Source organism: Pinus tabuliformis, chromosome 8, assembly GCF_031772625.1.
Source record: "Pinus tabuliformis cultivar Carrire ecotype Pingquan chromosome 8, CPIR1, whole genome shotgun sequence".
NCBI classification, from domain to species: Eukaryota; Viridiplantae; Streptophyta; class Pinopsida; order Pinales; family Pinaceae; genus Pinus; species Pinus tabuliformis.
In genome coordinates, this window is record NC_142294.1 from 152770120 (window position 1) to 152783506 (window position 13387).

The following is a 13387-nucleotide window of genomic DNA, read 5'->3' on the forward strand; positions in this document are numbered from 1 at the left end:
GTCTTTGTGTCCAACATTTTCATCCTTTCTCTCCAGGTGGATGTTTTCGGGCTTCCCCGTTCATAGGTGATGGATTCCTTTGAAGGAGACCTTTCCTTTTGTTTAGCTGGGGTGTCCACAATCGTAATTGGCTCCTTTGACTGTGGCTGGGGTCTGCCAGTTTTTATCCGCATGCTCCTTCTTACCTTAAAATACATGGAAGGCTCCCTTTTTCGCTACCCTTTTTGCTTTGGAGATGTGCTTAAGGCAGCCAGCACAACTGCCACCTCCCTGGCCAAAATCTTAAGTGATTTCTCCTTTTGCTGCTCCGTTTCCATGCTTCCTGTAGAAAGTCCCATGTCGACTGTTTCCATGCTTCCTGTAGAAACTGTTTTCATGCTTCCTGTAGAAATTGTTCCAACTGTTTTGGTCTGCTTGGCTGGATGTGTCTTTCCTTTTAATTTCTGTGTGGTTTCCTTGGTTGTGCCCTCCTTTGTTTGGACTTTTTCAGTCCTGTCTGGTCTACTCTGCAATCGTTTCTCCCAGGGTGTTTGTGCCATTGTTCCTCCCACAGTTTTAGGCTCAGCAACTTGGCCTTTCCCTCGTTTCTCTTCTTGTTATTTCTATGGTGGTCTATCCTGTGTTTCTTTACCACTGGCTTTCTCTCCTGCCTCAGTGTGTTCCCTTTCTTCACTGCTGGATGAGGTGAGTTCCTCGACCAGAATTCGAATATCGTCATCTCTAGACATGTTGCGGCAAATATCCCAGGAGAGGGGGACATTGTAGGTGTGGAGGGCATCTTCCACTAAAAGCTTGATAAGCCCATGATGGGCTAGCTGATCCGGTGTCCCTTCCTTCAATTTTTTGCCACACTCAATTAATGATTGCAGAAGAAAATAGGGGATTTATTTCATGATCTGGAAACTGACTTCACTCCAAAAAGGATGTAGGCTGGCTCTCCGGACCCCGTTCTTGTCTTCTGCAAACTGTTCCTCTGGTAGGAAAAATTCTTTCTTAGCTTTTTGGCCCAATGCCCTCTGTTGTTTGCTCCAAAGTATCCCCAATGGCAGATCAGTAACTCAACTAATGAGTTCAGTGGTAAGCTTTAGAGTCAACCCTCTGAAATTCACAGTGGCCAGTGTCTTTGATTTAGGTTGCAGGGACATTACGAATTCCTCCGTGACCTCATCGTCATGACCCTGAATTTTGTCACAAAAGGTCATCCAATTGGCACGGGTGAAGAGGTTCACCACCTCGGGATGTTCACGCAATTTTCTGGAATCCGAGGGTTCCTTCCTGATAAACCCCCCTGGCATAGTGAGTGTGCTCTGTTTTATGCTCTGAGCAGAGAGGGACTGCTATTTTATGGTTTCCTCCTTTGAACTTCAAGACAAGATCTCTCAAGTGTTTACTTTTAACTTGCACCAATTCCCTAGTTCTAATGCTTTTGCTACCCAAAACTCGGCTGTCCGTGTATAAAAGGATTAGGTTTCCACAGACAGAGTGCAGAGCTCAATTTTCATCCCCAGCATACATACAACCATATAAAATTCACATTCTTCATACACAGGTTAGCCCTCATAGTGCTTTATCTTTTCTACAGGAGGAATTTTCTTAATAGGAACGGTGGAGGAGAATTTTGACGCAGAACCAACTGAAAAATTCTGTGCAACACACAGGTAACTGCTATTTTCGACTCATAGGCAGACTTGTCTCTAACCCTCCAATTCAAGATAGCTCAATTCACCACTTTTTCGAAATATACCATGCATGGAAGAGTGTTTTTGAGTCTACCTCTCTCAGAACTCCAAATTTGACGAAGAAAAGTCTAGGTTTCTCTGCTCTGGAAGGCTATGCCGTACTTCCTGTAGAGCTCCTTCCTATAGAACTCTTGCTGGCTTCTGTAGGATATCACTGCACTTCTGAATGAGCCTAGTACGCAGGAGAATTTTGAAACAGGCCAAAAAGCTCGGGTTAACAGATTGTGGAACCAGAGGATGCGTACTTCAGCCGAGGACAGTTGCAGGTGCAAATGAACAGCAGTTAACACGAGTCTTCAGCCGAGCATTTTCGAACTATGATGCAATTCGTGGCAAGGGGGTGAGGTGGCTGGGCTGAACCGTTAGCCAACGTCACGACCATCACTCCTCTGCGTGTCCCTGACTGCCATTACCTCTCCTCTGCCATTAACCGCTGCCACCACTGCCAGTCCCGCCGATTTTCCCTGACTGGACACTCCACACGTGTCGGTTGCACATCTCGTTGGAAAATTCGAACGTAACCGAGCTTGTTTGGATCCCACGAAGCTATGTGATTGGCTGTGGGTGGCCAGTTGACTGGCCACCAAATTCGTTCAATCCGAACCATTTTCACAGACATGCAGTTTTCGAAATATAGTTTATGCAATTGACGAATGAGGTTAGACACTTACCTGTGTGGCCATGGATGCATTATGCAGACTTCAGGACTTGGAACCACTGCTTCGCTTGTTGTTGTCTTGTGCACAGGTGCTAGAACCCATTCTCTCATTTGTTGATGCTGTATGCACGGCTTTCGAACCCGATCCTTCTGTTGGCAACGCTGCATGCACAGGTTCTGTTTGGTTTCAACTGTCGAGGATGTTTTCATGTCCAGGAGGAACCTTTTTACATGATCCCTTTGTTAGTTCCGGCTGCCACTGCCTCTAGAGTATGTCTTCAAGAGGGATCAGCCACTATAGGATTCCTGTAGGATGTCCTGTAGCTGCTTCTCCTCCTGGGATGTAGGCTAAACAAGCAGGGCTAAATTCATTGATGAAGAGTCTAGATGGAGCTTGAATAGGTAGAGTGTGCGAGCCTTTGCTGCTTGACTTGTCACTTGAAAAAAATTTCTTTCCATCTAAAGAAAACAGGATTTCTTGTATGACTATGCAGGAACACATAACCAGGTGGGTGCAATGGCAGTGGAAAGAGATGAAACAAGGGTGACATACGGTGATGGATGGAATAGAGGGGTGACTGCAAGCCTAACCAACAGATTCCAAGCTTTATATCCCCTTCCAAAATAGAATTTGGCCTGCCCAAAGGTTCTACAGGATGTTTCATGTAGAAATACAGAACTTTCTGTAGAAATCTCAGAACTTCCTGTAGAAAGCCCAGAACTTCCTGTAGGAGGTGGAATCTCAACCCGAATGTGATCAAATCCTAGAAAGGTGAGTGGCCATGGAGGGAGTGTCTGTAAGGATGTACTGTAGCCTGGTATGGGCCCCTGTCCTCGTTTTACGCAACCCTCTTTACCTGCAATGTATTCCCTACAACCTACAATTATTTTACAGATATTAGGCCTGTTTTTTCTTTTCTCTTCCTTTTTTTTTTTGAGAGAGAGAGAGAGCTGGGGCACTTCCATGAGGTTTTCACCCCCACTATCTCCCCTGGGCGCCTCGAACATATTTTCACCCAAGGATATTTTTATTCCATTTCTTTATTTTTTGAGAGACAGCTGGGGCGCCTGCATGAGGTTTTCACCCTCACTGTCTGCCCTGGGCGCCTCAGAGAGGTTTTCACCCATGGATCTTTTTATTCCTATTTTTTTTATTTTTTATTATGATCAAGGTGTGGGTGGAATAGAGGCAGAGCCCTGCTCCACTACCAGCACTGATTTTTCCAAAGTTTCAATGAACTCCTTCCTTGAAAGGGGTTTCCTGTAGATTTTCAGTCGATACCCATTGACAAGCATGGGGATGGCTTCTTCATCAATGGTCCTGATAAGGACCGAACCATTGTCATTGCATTTTTCCACTGTATATGGTCCTAACCATCATGTCCTCAGCTTCCCTTTGAAATCCTTATATCTTGAGTCATACAGCAGCGTCCAATCTCCTGGCTGGAATTGCCTTTCATTAAGGTGCCAGTCATGCCATATCTTCCTCTGGAGTTGAACTACTTCTAAGTGGAGGAGGGCCTGCATTCTCTGCTCATCTAATCCATTTAGTTGCAGTAATCTTTCACGTTGAGCATGGCTGAGATCTAAGTGTAGCTGAGCTGCCACCCTCAATGTGTTGTACTCAAACTCTATGGACAACACAACTTTCTTCCCGTAGACCATCTCATAAGGTGTGAAACCTGTTGTAGTCTTCCAAGTGGTGTTGTAGGCCCAGGTGGCCTCAACCAGGGGATCTGCCCAATCCTTTCTGCTGCTGCTCACCACCTTCGTCAAAATCCCTTCCAATGCTCTATTAGTGACTTCCACCTGCCCATTTGCTTGTGGATGATATGGGGTGGAAGTCCTATGCTTGATCTTGAGATGAGCAAGCAAGTCTTCAACTAGCTTAGAGGTGAACTGGCTTCCTTGATCAGTGACTAACTCTCTTGGGTAGCCAAACTTGTAGAAGATATTTTCCCTTAAAAACTCAGCCACCTTTTCTTCTGTTGCTGTTTTGATTGCCTTTGTTTCTGCCCACTTTGTCAGGTAGTCGGTGCATACAATGATGTAAGACCTTTGCTTTGAAGGAGGGTTGATAGAACCCACAAAATCCATGGCCCACTTCTCAAATGGCTTGAAGGCCACTTGAGGTTGGAGAGAAATTTCATCCCTTGGAGTTTGTTTCCCCATCCTCTGACATCGGTCACACTGGCTGATGTATCTTCTGACATCTTGATGAAGAGTAGGCCAATAGTAGCCTACCTATTGAATTTTGAAGGCAGTCCTTTTTGTTGCAAAGTAGCCTCCACAGGGCCCATCGTGATAGGTTAGGAGGATGTCAAAGAATTCCTCCTCCCTAACACAATGCCTCAAGATCTGATTTGGGCCAAGTTTGAACAGGTTGCCCCCGATCCAAGTGAATGGGGCACTCTTCCTCATAACTCTTCTCTTCTCCTTTGAGGATAGATGCAGAGGGAACTGTGCTGAGACCAAGTAATTTTCTATATCAGCAAACCATGGAGAGAGTACTGAAATAGCAAACAGGTGTTCATCTAGCATCTGGTCATCCACTATCCCTTCTTCACCTGCAGGCAAATCCAATCTAGATAAGAAGTCAACAACAACATTTTCCTTACCTGGCTTGTCGACAATAGTCAAATCAAATTGCTGCAACAAAAGTAACCATCTAATGATACGAGCATTTACATCAGGCTTATTCATTAAATATCTAATCGCAGCATGATCAGTGTGTACGAATGTTTGATAACCAGTGATGTAGTGTCTGAACTTGTTTAGGGAATGGACTACGGCCAAGAACTCTTTCTCGGTTACAGTATAGTTCATTTCTTCCTTGGACAGGTTTTTGCTGACGAAATATATGGCATATGGTAATTTCTCCTCAACTTGTCCTAAGGCTGCCCCTATGGCTTTGTTCGAGGCATCAATGTGGACGTGGAAAGTTAGGGCCCAGTTTGGACCTCTCAAGATCGAGGCAGACACCAGCTTATCTTTCAACTCATTTAGGGCCCCTTGACAATCGTCAGTCCATTTAAACTCAACATCTTTCCCTAAGAGGCCAAATAATGGCGAGGCTAGCTTACTGAAATCTTTGATGAATCTTTTATAATATCCTGCTAAGCCTAGGAAACTCTGAACATCTCTTGCCTTTTGAGGAGGTGGGACCTTTTGGATGATAGTAATCTTGTTAGGATCCACCTATAATCCTTGCTAAGAAATTGTATGACCTAGCACAGTCCCTTTAGTCATCAGGAATTCACATTTTTCAGGACTGAGGGACAGGTTCATCTCAATGCACTTGGTTAAAAATTTTCCTAGGTTAGTCAATGCTTCTTGGAAGTTGGACCCATAAGGAGTAAAGTCATCCATATAGATTTCTACCGAATCGTGGACCAACTCAGAAAATATGCTCAATACTGCTCTCTGGAAAGTGGTAGGAGCGTTGCATAGCCCAAAGGGAAGGACTCGGTAGGCAAAGGTACCCCATGGACAAGTGAAGGTGGTTTTATCTTGGTCCTTCGGGCTGATTTGGATCTGATTATACCCACTGAACCCATCTAGGAAAGAGAAGAACTTCGTTCCTGCCAGTCCATCCAACACTTGATCTATGAAAGGCAAAGGGAAATGGTCTTTTTTGGTGGCTTTGTTAAGTTCTCGGTAATCTACATAGATTCTCCACTTTCCATTTTTCTTGGGCACAAGCACTAGAGGTGAGACCCACTCACTGTCGGAGATGGGGTAGATGAATCCTGCATCCTGCAATTTTTGCAATTCTTATTTGACGATTTCTTTAAGGGCTAGATTCATTCTCCTCTGAGGCTACCTGACTGGTTTACAATCTTCTTTAATGTAAATGTGATGGGTATAGACAGAAGGGTGGACTCCTTTCATCTCCTTATAGCTCCAAGCGAAAGCATCCAAATGATTGTTCAGTAAGCTACACATCTCCTTCTCCTGGGAGGGAGATAGGGAGGAGCTGATATTTAAGGTTCTTTCGGGGCCAAATTCCACATTATTAACTCTGGGAGAGGTCACATCAGTTACACAGAGGTCGACTAAAGCGCTGGCTTGGGTATCTTCCACTAACTCCTCTAACGACAGTGCACTGGGAGGTGGATTTTGAATCCAATTCTCAATCAAGTCATCCTCGGTTTGAGGGCCTCCCCTAGTGGTTTCTACTGTGCACAATGGGGCAGAGTAGACCTCATCCTCATCTCCCTCTTCCAACCAGAGTGGTAAGTGATGTTCTAGCAGAGGTTGGGCAGGAGGGTATAGGACTAGCTGTTTGGACATAGGCCCATTCTTGATGGTCATGCTTCCAGCTCGACAACTGATGTAAGCATCCACAGTAGCTAACTAAGGCCTCCCCAAAATGAGGGGGTATCCAGTGAGATTTTCCTTTGGCTAAAGGACCAAGAAGTCCACAGGGTACTCCCAAGAGTCAACAGAGACCAGAACATCTTCGACAATCCCTTCGGGAGTCATGGTGGAGCGGTCTGCTAACTGCAGTACTGTCGAGGTCTTCCTTAACGAACTCTGTAGGTTGAGTTTAAGCATAATGTCCCTGGTCATCACATTAATGGCAGCCCCTAGATCAATCAAGGTATGGGGGATTATGGTTCCATTGATGTGGACATCAACTGCAGGACTCCCAGGGTCCAAATACTTTGGACAGATTACTTGCCCCAACATTAGATCGGACAGTTGTCCTATGACATTGATAGTTGAGGCATCTCTCTTTCGCCTGCTTGGGTGCCTGAAACACTTTTCCTTGATCAATTTGTTATATATTGGTACATCTTTTATGGCCTAGAGAAGTGGTATTTTCACACACAACTGTTTAAGTTCTCCCAGAAGTTCAGTCTCCTCTGGGTTTGGTTGCGTGGTTACTGTTAGTCACTCAGGAAAGGGTGGAATGGCTTTGGGTTCACATTCCTGTTTCTCTTCCTCATCCTCTGGGGGAGGAGGTTGGCGATCTGGAAGGACCTTCCCAGATTGCAAGTTGATCTTCTGGATCTCCACAACATAGGTAGGGCACGCTGTCTCCCTAGTGTATCCCTGCTGGGCCTGTCTGTTGTTGGGGTTTGGGTTCGGTTGAGCAGGCATCTGGGGTTGTCTTGGAGGAGCAGGAGGTAATGGTTGTGGTTGAGCCGGTGGTGGAGGCAGAATGGCCGGAGGAGAGTTGTATTGTGGCCTCCACCCCGGTTGAGGTGCATTCCACTGAGGTTGTGGCTGGACATGTGAGTGAAATGAATGAGCAGTGGGTTGAGTATGGTATTGAGATGGATAAGACCACGAAGGAGGCGTGGACCAAGAAGGATGAGCAGGGGAGCCCCAAGAAGGTATGTGACCAGATTGGTTGGAGCTATAATAAGCTTGGGATGTCCCTTGCATCCCCTGCTGGTAAGGTCTGGGCCCATGTGGCCTCCTTTGGTTGAGGAAGTAGAGAGGTTCAGTTGTTGCCTCAGTCCCTTGGTATATGGCTTTAAATCCGGGTAAGGTTGGGAATTGGTTTGTGGGGTGGTCTTCCTCACAAACGAAACATACCTCTACTGAATGCAATGGACACTCGTTCTTAGGGTGCTTTCTCGTACATCTGGGACAGAAAATGGCTAAAGCCGTCTCAGCTTCCTCTTTCTTTTGTTGGATTCGGAAGGTATCAAGTTGCATGGCAATGGCCTATCTCATTTCACTTTTGAGGTCTTCCATCTGATTAGCAAACTCATGCTTGGAGAAGGCGACACTAGCTGAAAGTGGGTTCCCCCTACTTCTTTTCCGGGCTGCCCTAGAATGGTTTCTAAACACAGTCTTTATGTCCTCATAAGGTAGTTGGTAGATGTCCCCTCCAGCTAGCAAATGAAGGGTATCTAGAAGGTCTTCAGGGACTCCTCTGAGCAGAACCAGCTTCAGAGATTCAGGGTCAAGTGTGCACCTGCCCCGCTTATAACTAAGTTGGAACCTTTCCTTGTAGACTTCTAAAGACTCATCATTTTCCATGGTCATCTGGAAAATTCTCCCTTTGTTTCCTTGGACCTACAGTAGTCCCGGTATTTTTTGTTAAAGGCTCGCTGCATCTGAGCCCAAGTGATGATACTGTTTCTAGGTAACCCCATGAACCAACGCAGTGCTGCATCCTTGAGGGTAGAAGGAAAGAGTTTCAACTTTTGCTCGTCCTCAGCATAGTCATAAGTTCGACAAAGGACAACAAACTCAAACAGGAAAGTATCAGGGTCTTCAGTAGTCAATCCATGGAAATGAGGTAAGGTTGAGGGACTTATGTTTTTCGTTTTCATGTCCCCATTTGTTTCTCGGATGGGAAAGGTACCCTCTATTCTCTCATCATCTTCTCTACCGTTTCTCGGCTCAGCCATGGTCTCAAGAGGAATGTTCTTTTGCTCTTCTTCTATTATAGGATCTTCGTATATCTCAGGAGGTTCACCTATAGGTTCGTCTGGATCACTGCCACCAAAGAAGGGAGAAGGGTGACTCAGTGATGTGGTGGGGGTGTTGGGCAAGAATTTTCCGATATTGTCTCTGTACCTACGAGGCATAAAATGAAAAAAATTTGGTTTCTTTTTTTTTTTTTTTTTTTCTGCTTGTACCTACAAAACGGAAACAGATGGAATTGCAACTATCTAAAATCCATCTTACGGAAATGAAAATGTGGAATTGAAATGAAAGCAGGAAAGGACTAATCTATTTTGCTGAAATGAAACTGCGAAATTCAAATGCTAATCTACGCTTGCAGAATTGAAATTGCGGAATTGAAATGCTAATCTACGCTTGCAGAATTGAAATTGCGGAATTAAAAGGCTAATCTATGAAAGTAGGAAATGTCTAATCTACTTTTGCAGAAATGAAATTGCAAAAGGGAAATGAAATAAACTACTTAGCAAAAGGTTGTGGTAGAAAAATAGAAGAAAAGTAGCAATCACAAATACTCTTACGCTTCCCTAGCAACGGCGCCAAAAAGAATGGTGGGCTCCAGTATTGTAGCAATAATGCTGCAACTCCTGGGACTCCCTTCTTTACTTTTATCAACCCGGTAGTTCGTAACAAACTTGGAAGCGACAGTGCTGTATGCACAAATACTAGCTCTTGCCGCAGCTGTCACTTGGTCAGTTGGCACAAGTCCGCTAGGAGCTTAAGCCAACTTCTATGAGCTTTGAGAAGAAGCTTTCTAACTGATAAACGGAATCTAACTCAAAGGAGGCTAATCTACTTGCAGAAAGAAACTGAAAAGCTAAAAGGAAATGCAAACCCTAGTAAACCCTAATTTTACCAGCTAATCCTACTGATGCAAGAAAGAGGGAGAAAGCTACTGAAAGAGATGCCATTGACTTCTAAGAAAGCGAAATGCATGTGTTTAAGCTACTTCTACAGTAAAATCTGAACAAAACATCTTTTTGTATTTTTGAGTAAAGTGTCAGAATTGTCACGCATGTGCTTTAACTAGCTTTTGACTGTGCAGAGGTGGATTGGCGAGAGAGAATGCTTGCAGGAGGTTGGGAAGGTTAGAAGAGGGCCTAAGGGATCCCTAGCACCCTTCCAGAGAGTTTCACAGAGTTTGGCTATCAAGAAACCGCTTTCGTGAGCTTCTACAGGAAGTCTGCAGGTGTTCTACAGGATGTTCAAAAATGGGATTTTGGAGGGTAGATGGAGAGAGAAAGGTGGAGAAGTGAGTATGGAGGTAGGATAAGGGTGTGAGGAGGTCCAGGACTTGGTCGATAGAGCTGAGGAGTGATGAAGATGGTTGGATGTGTTCAAGGAGGAGTAGAGCAATGTTGCACAAAAATTAGGGCTACGTGAACGAATGAGGCAAACTTGAGGCAAGAATCCGAGTTAGTGGATCGAGCAGATGGGATTGATGGAGTACAAGTAGATGGAGATGTATTACAGGCGCTCTGCAAGTTATCTCTAAAACTGAACAAGCAATGACTTGGAAAACCAATGACCTAGCTACTTTACTCTAATATGACCTAAGTAACAGCGAAGGAAATGAACAGAAGTTTATTTGCAATGAAACCACGTGAAATAGCTATGCAAACTAAGCAATCATGAACCTGAACATGTAACCTCGACTGGTATCAACTTCTGCAAATGAGAATCTACACCAATAATTGCATCATGAAGCAAAGACAGTGTTTTTGGTCGCTGCAAGGACACTTTGGTCTTAGCTCATGGTCCCACTGAGGGAGAGGTGAGATCAGAGGTGCTTGATGGAATTTTTCTGAAGATCTTCCCCGTTATTAACCTATCAACTCAATCTGAACATAAAAAACATTTCTAATCATCAATAATGACCTAAGTAACCAGCAAGATTTTAATCTAGTTAACTGAAATTATTTTGCAAAGACATAAAAAAACAAATAACAGTACACAAAGGAAGCCCTGGCACTTGGTTGGGCCCAACCCCAAGAGCTATAGGCTCCTAAGAAAAACTCAGAACTGATGCCAAATAAAGCTGTTTTTCATTACTCAAAAATAACCACATCACAAGAAAGTTATACAGCAATAGCTACAAAAATGAGCTGAGAAAATGACAGCACTATAGTGCAAAACACAATTGTTCAAAAAGTAACCTACGAAGGCTGAAAGCCTTCCTATTTATGCACTACGATAGTCCTCAGTAGCCCTCCTTAACTCAAGGGGCTCGGTTGTTCAAACTGCCAGTGAACAGTCACTTTTCACAAAGCTGCTCGGCTGCCTTTAGGATTCGTTTTGGTCGCCTGCTGAGCTCCGATTTGAGGGTGGAGATTTCGAGGAAGGACCATTTAATGCAAGAGACATCCTTCCTACGAATTCTCACCCTTGTTTCTTCATGTTTGGTTGTCATCTGGCTCATAATTGTTTGGGCTTGTTCCAAAATTTGTCCAAAAACACCTGAAATAACCATGTATTAACCTTCTTGGTAAAGTGACCACCCTCATTCGTTCAAATACATAAATATACTCAAAAAAACATGCATAAACTATGAAAAATGGTGGATTGATGAAGAACAATAGGCAAAATGAGCCCAATAAATTACCCATTTTTGGGGCTCATCAATTTATAATAATGTTTTTAAATCAAGTGTATTGAATTTATTATTTTTATTTATTTAAAATTAAATTTATGTTAAAAAATACAACATAAATGATAAAATATTATATTTTCACTTAAAATCTAATAACTATATGAAAAAAAAAAACCTAAAATCGTTAATTAAACTACTCAGTGTTCAATTTCTTAATCCTCAACTTCTTCATGACGGGAAACGTATAGTTATAGCGAGGTGCTATATATAAATATGAAAAACAACATTCAATTAGTTGATAAACCCGTGGCATGGATGACATGGCAAAAAACTCTAAACGGAAAAGAAAATAGCAGGATGAACTTGAAAAATTAGGCATGAAAATTAAATTGCAAACGGAAGTGAAAAATATATTCGAATCTTTTCTTCATTGCTAACGATAATGGTTTTTTCTTTAACGATTTATAAGCATAGAGAATAAATAAGAAAATAATTATATTAATTAGAATTAATTTTTAATTAATATTGATAGGCCATTACCTATTCACCTAGCAGATTTAAATCACTTGCTTATTACGACCTTGACAGCCATCCAGTAATATTAGCTATAAACATATATCAACCAATAGGATATGAGAGTGTAAATACATTTCTATATATTTGGGTTATCTAGTGTAATTCTTTTAAGTGGGGAATTTTTAATTTTCTTAATTTTTTATTTATTTCAATTAAATTTTACTTCCATTCTTTGTATTGGTCCTATAGTCTTATACAGTTAGAACTCTTTCCCATTAAAATGGATATTTCCAAAATTAGATCCAATTTCTTTTAAAAAATTAATGGAAATTGTTGTATTAATTTTTTTATAAAAACAAAAGAGTTAGATTGCTGTAGGGTGAAAGGAAATTTGGAAGAAAAAAAGTTAAAATTTTGAATCGGAAAGAGAGACCAGAGATATTAGAAATATTTTTAATAAAAATAAAATATTTCACATTTCTATTTTAATTGTTCTTTCTTTTAGTTTGATGTAATTTAGGTTAATTATCTATTATTAAGGTAATTTATAAATTAAAAGGGTTCTTCATATGTATTACTAATGTTTTATATAATGAAAGATATATGATTCATTAAAGTAGAAATAAAGTAAATATATTTTTATTTATTTCATTGATATTTCTTACAGGTGTTATTTATTTTCTGGTATTGTGTGAATTTAGAAGTTGTGTTACATATCAAAGTGAGCTTATATAAGTTTATAAAGTTTTTCTTAACTTACTGAGATAAGATTTGTCACTTGCAGAACATACCAATTATCTAATAGTAAATTTTTCGTTCAAAATTTTACAAAAACATTATAAAATTTTCTAACTACTAAAACTGAGTATGATATACTAGATTTTTAGTTAAACGAAAAAAAGTTTTATCTAATTTGTAAAGATGTTCCCAATATATATATATATATCCACATCAAATTTACCTGAAATAGATAGATCTGGCACATAAATACCCATTAAACCTGAAAAAGAAATTGTTGAATTGGAATGCGTAGAGAAAATGCCTGAGTGGGGAGGCCAGGCCAAGTCAGTGCGACTTGGACCTTCCCCTAAAATGAAGAGGGACGCCACAGTGGGTATTGAAGGTTATGTGACTAGAAGAGCAGGTTGCCTTTGAGTATAATGTGCAGCAGGGGCAGCATCGCTGACCCAATGAACAAAGAGATGGGAAGTGCCCTGGAATGGCCATGCTAACTTGAGGAATGCTAATGAAACTCACACTTACTAGAATGGAGAAATAACGAGTGCAACTCAGCATGGATTTGCATGTGAGAAGTAATGGAGGGTCGTTGAAGTGTACCAAGACCAAGAATTAATTGTAATCGTGGGGCAACCACTGGGGCAAGAATTAATTGTACTCGTGGGGCAAGACCAAGAATTAATTGTAATCCACCCACTTTCCTCATCTACACTCGAACGA

General features: G+C 42.0%; 1 pseudogene; it reads left to right on the forward strand.

The window, feature by feature from the left end:
- Positions 1-13387, forward strand: part of LOC149234583 (2-oxoglutarate-dependent dioxygenase 19-like) — a 139674-nt pseudogene that overhangs the window by 36557 nt on the left and 89730 nt on the right.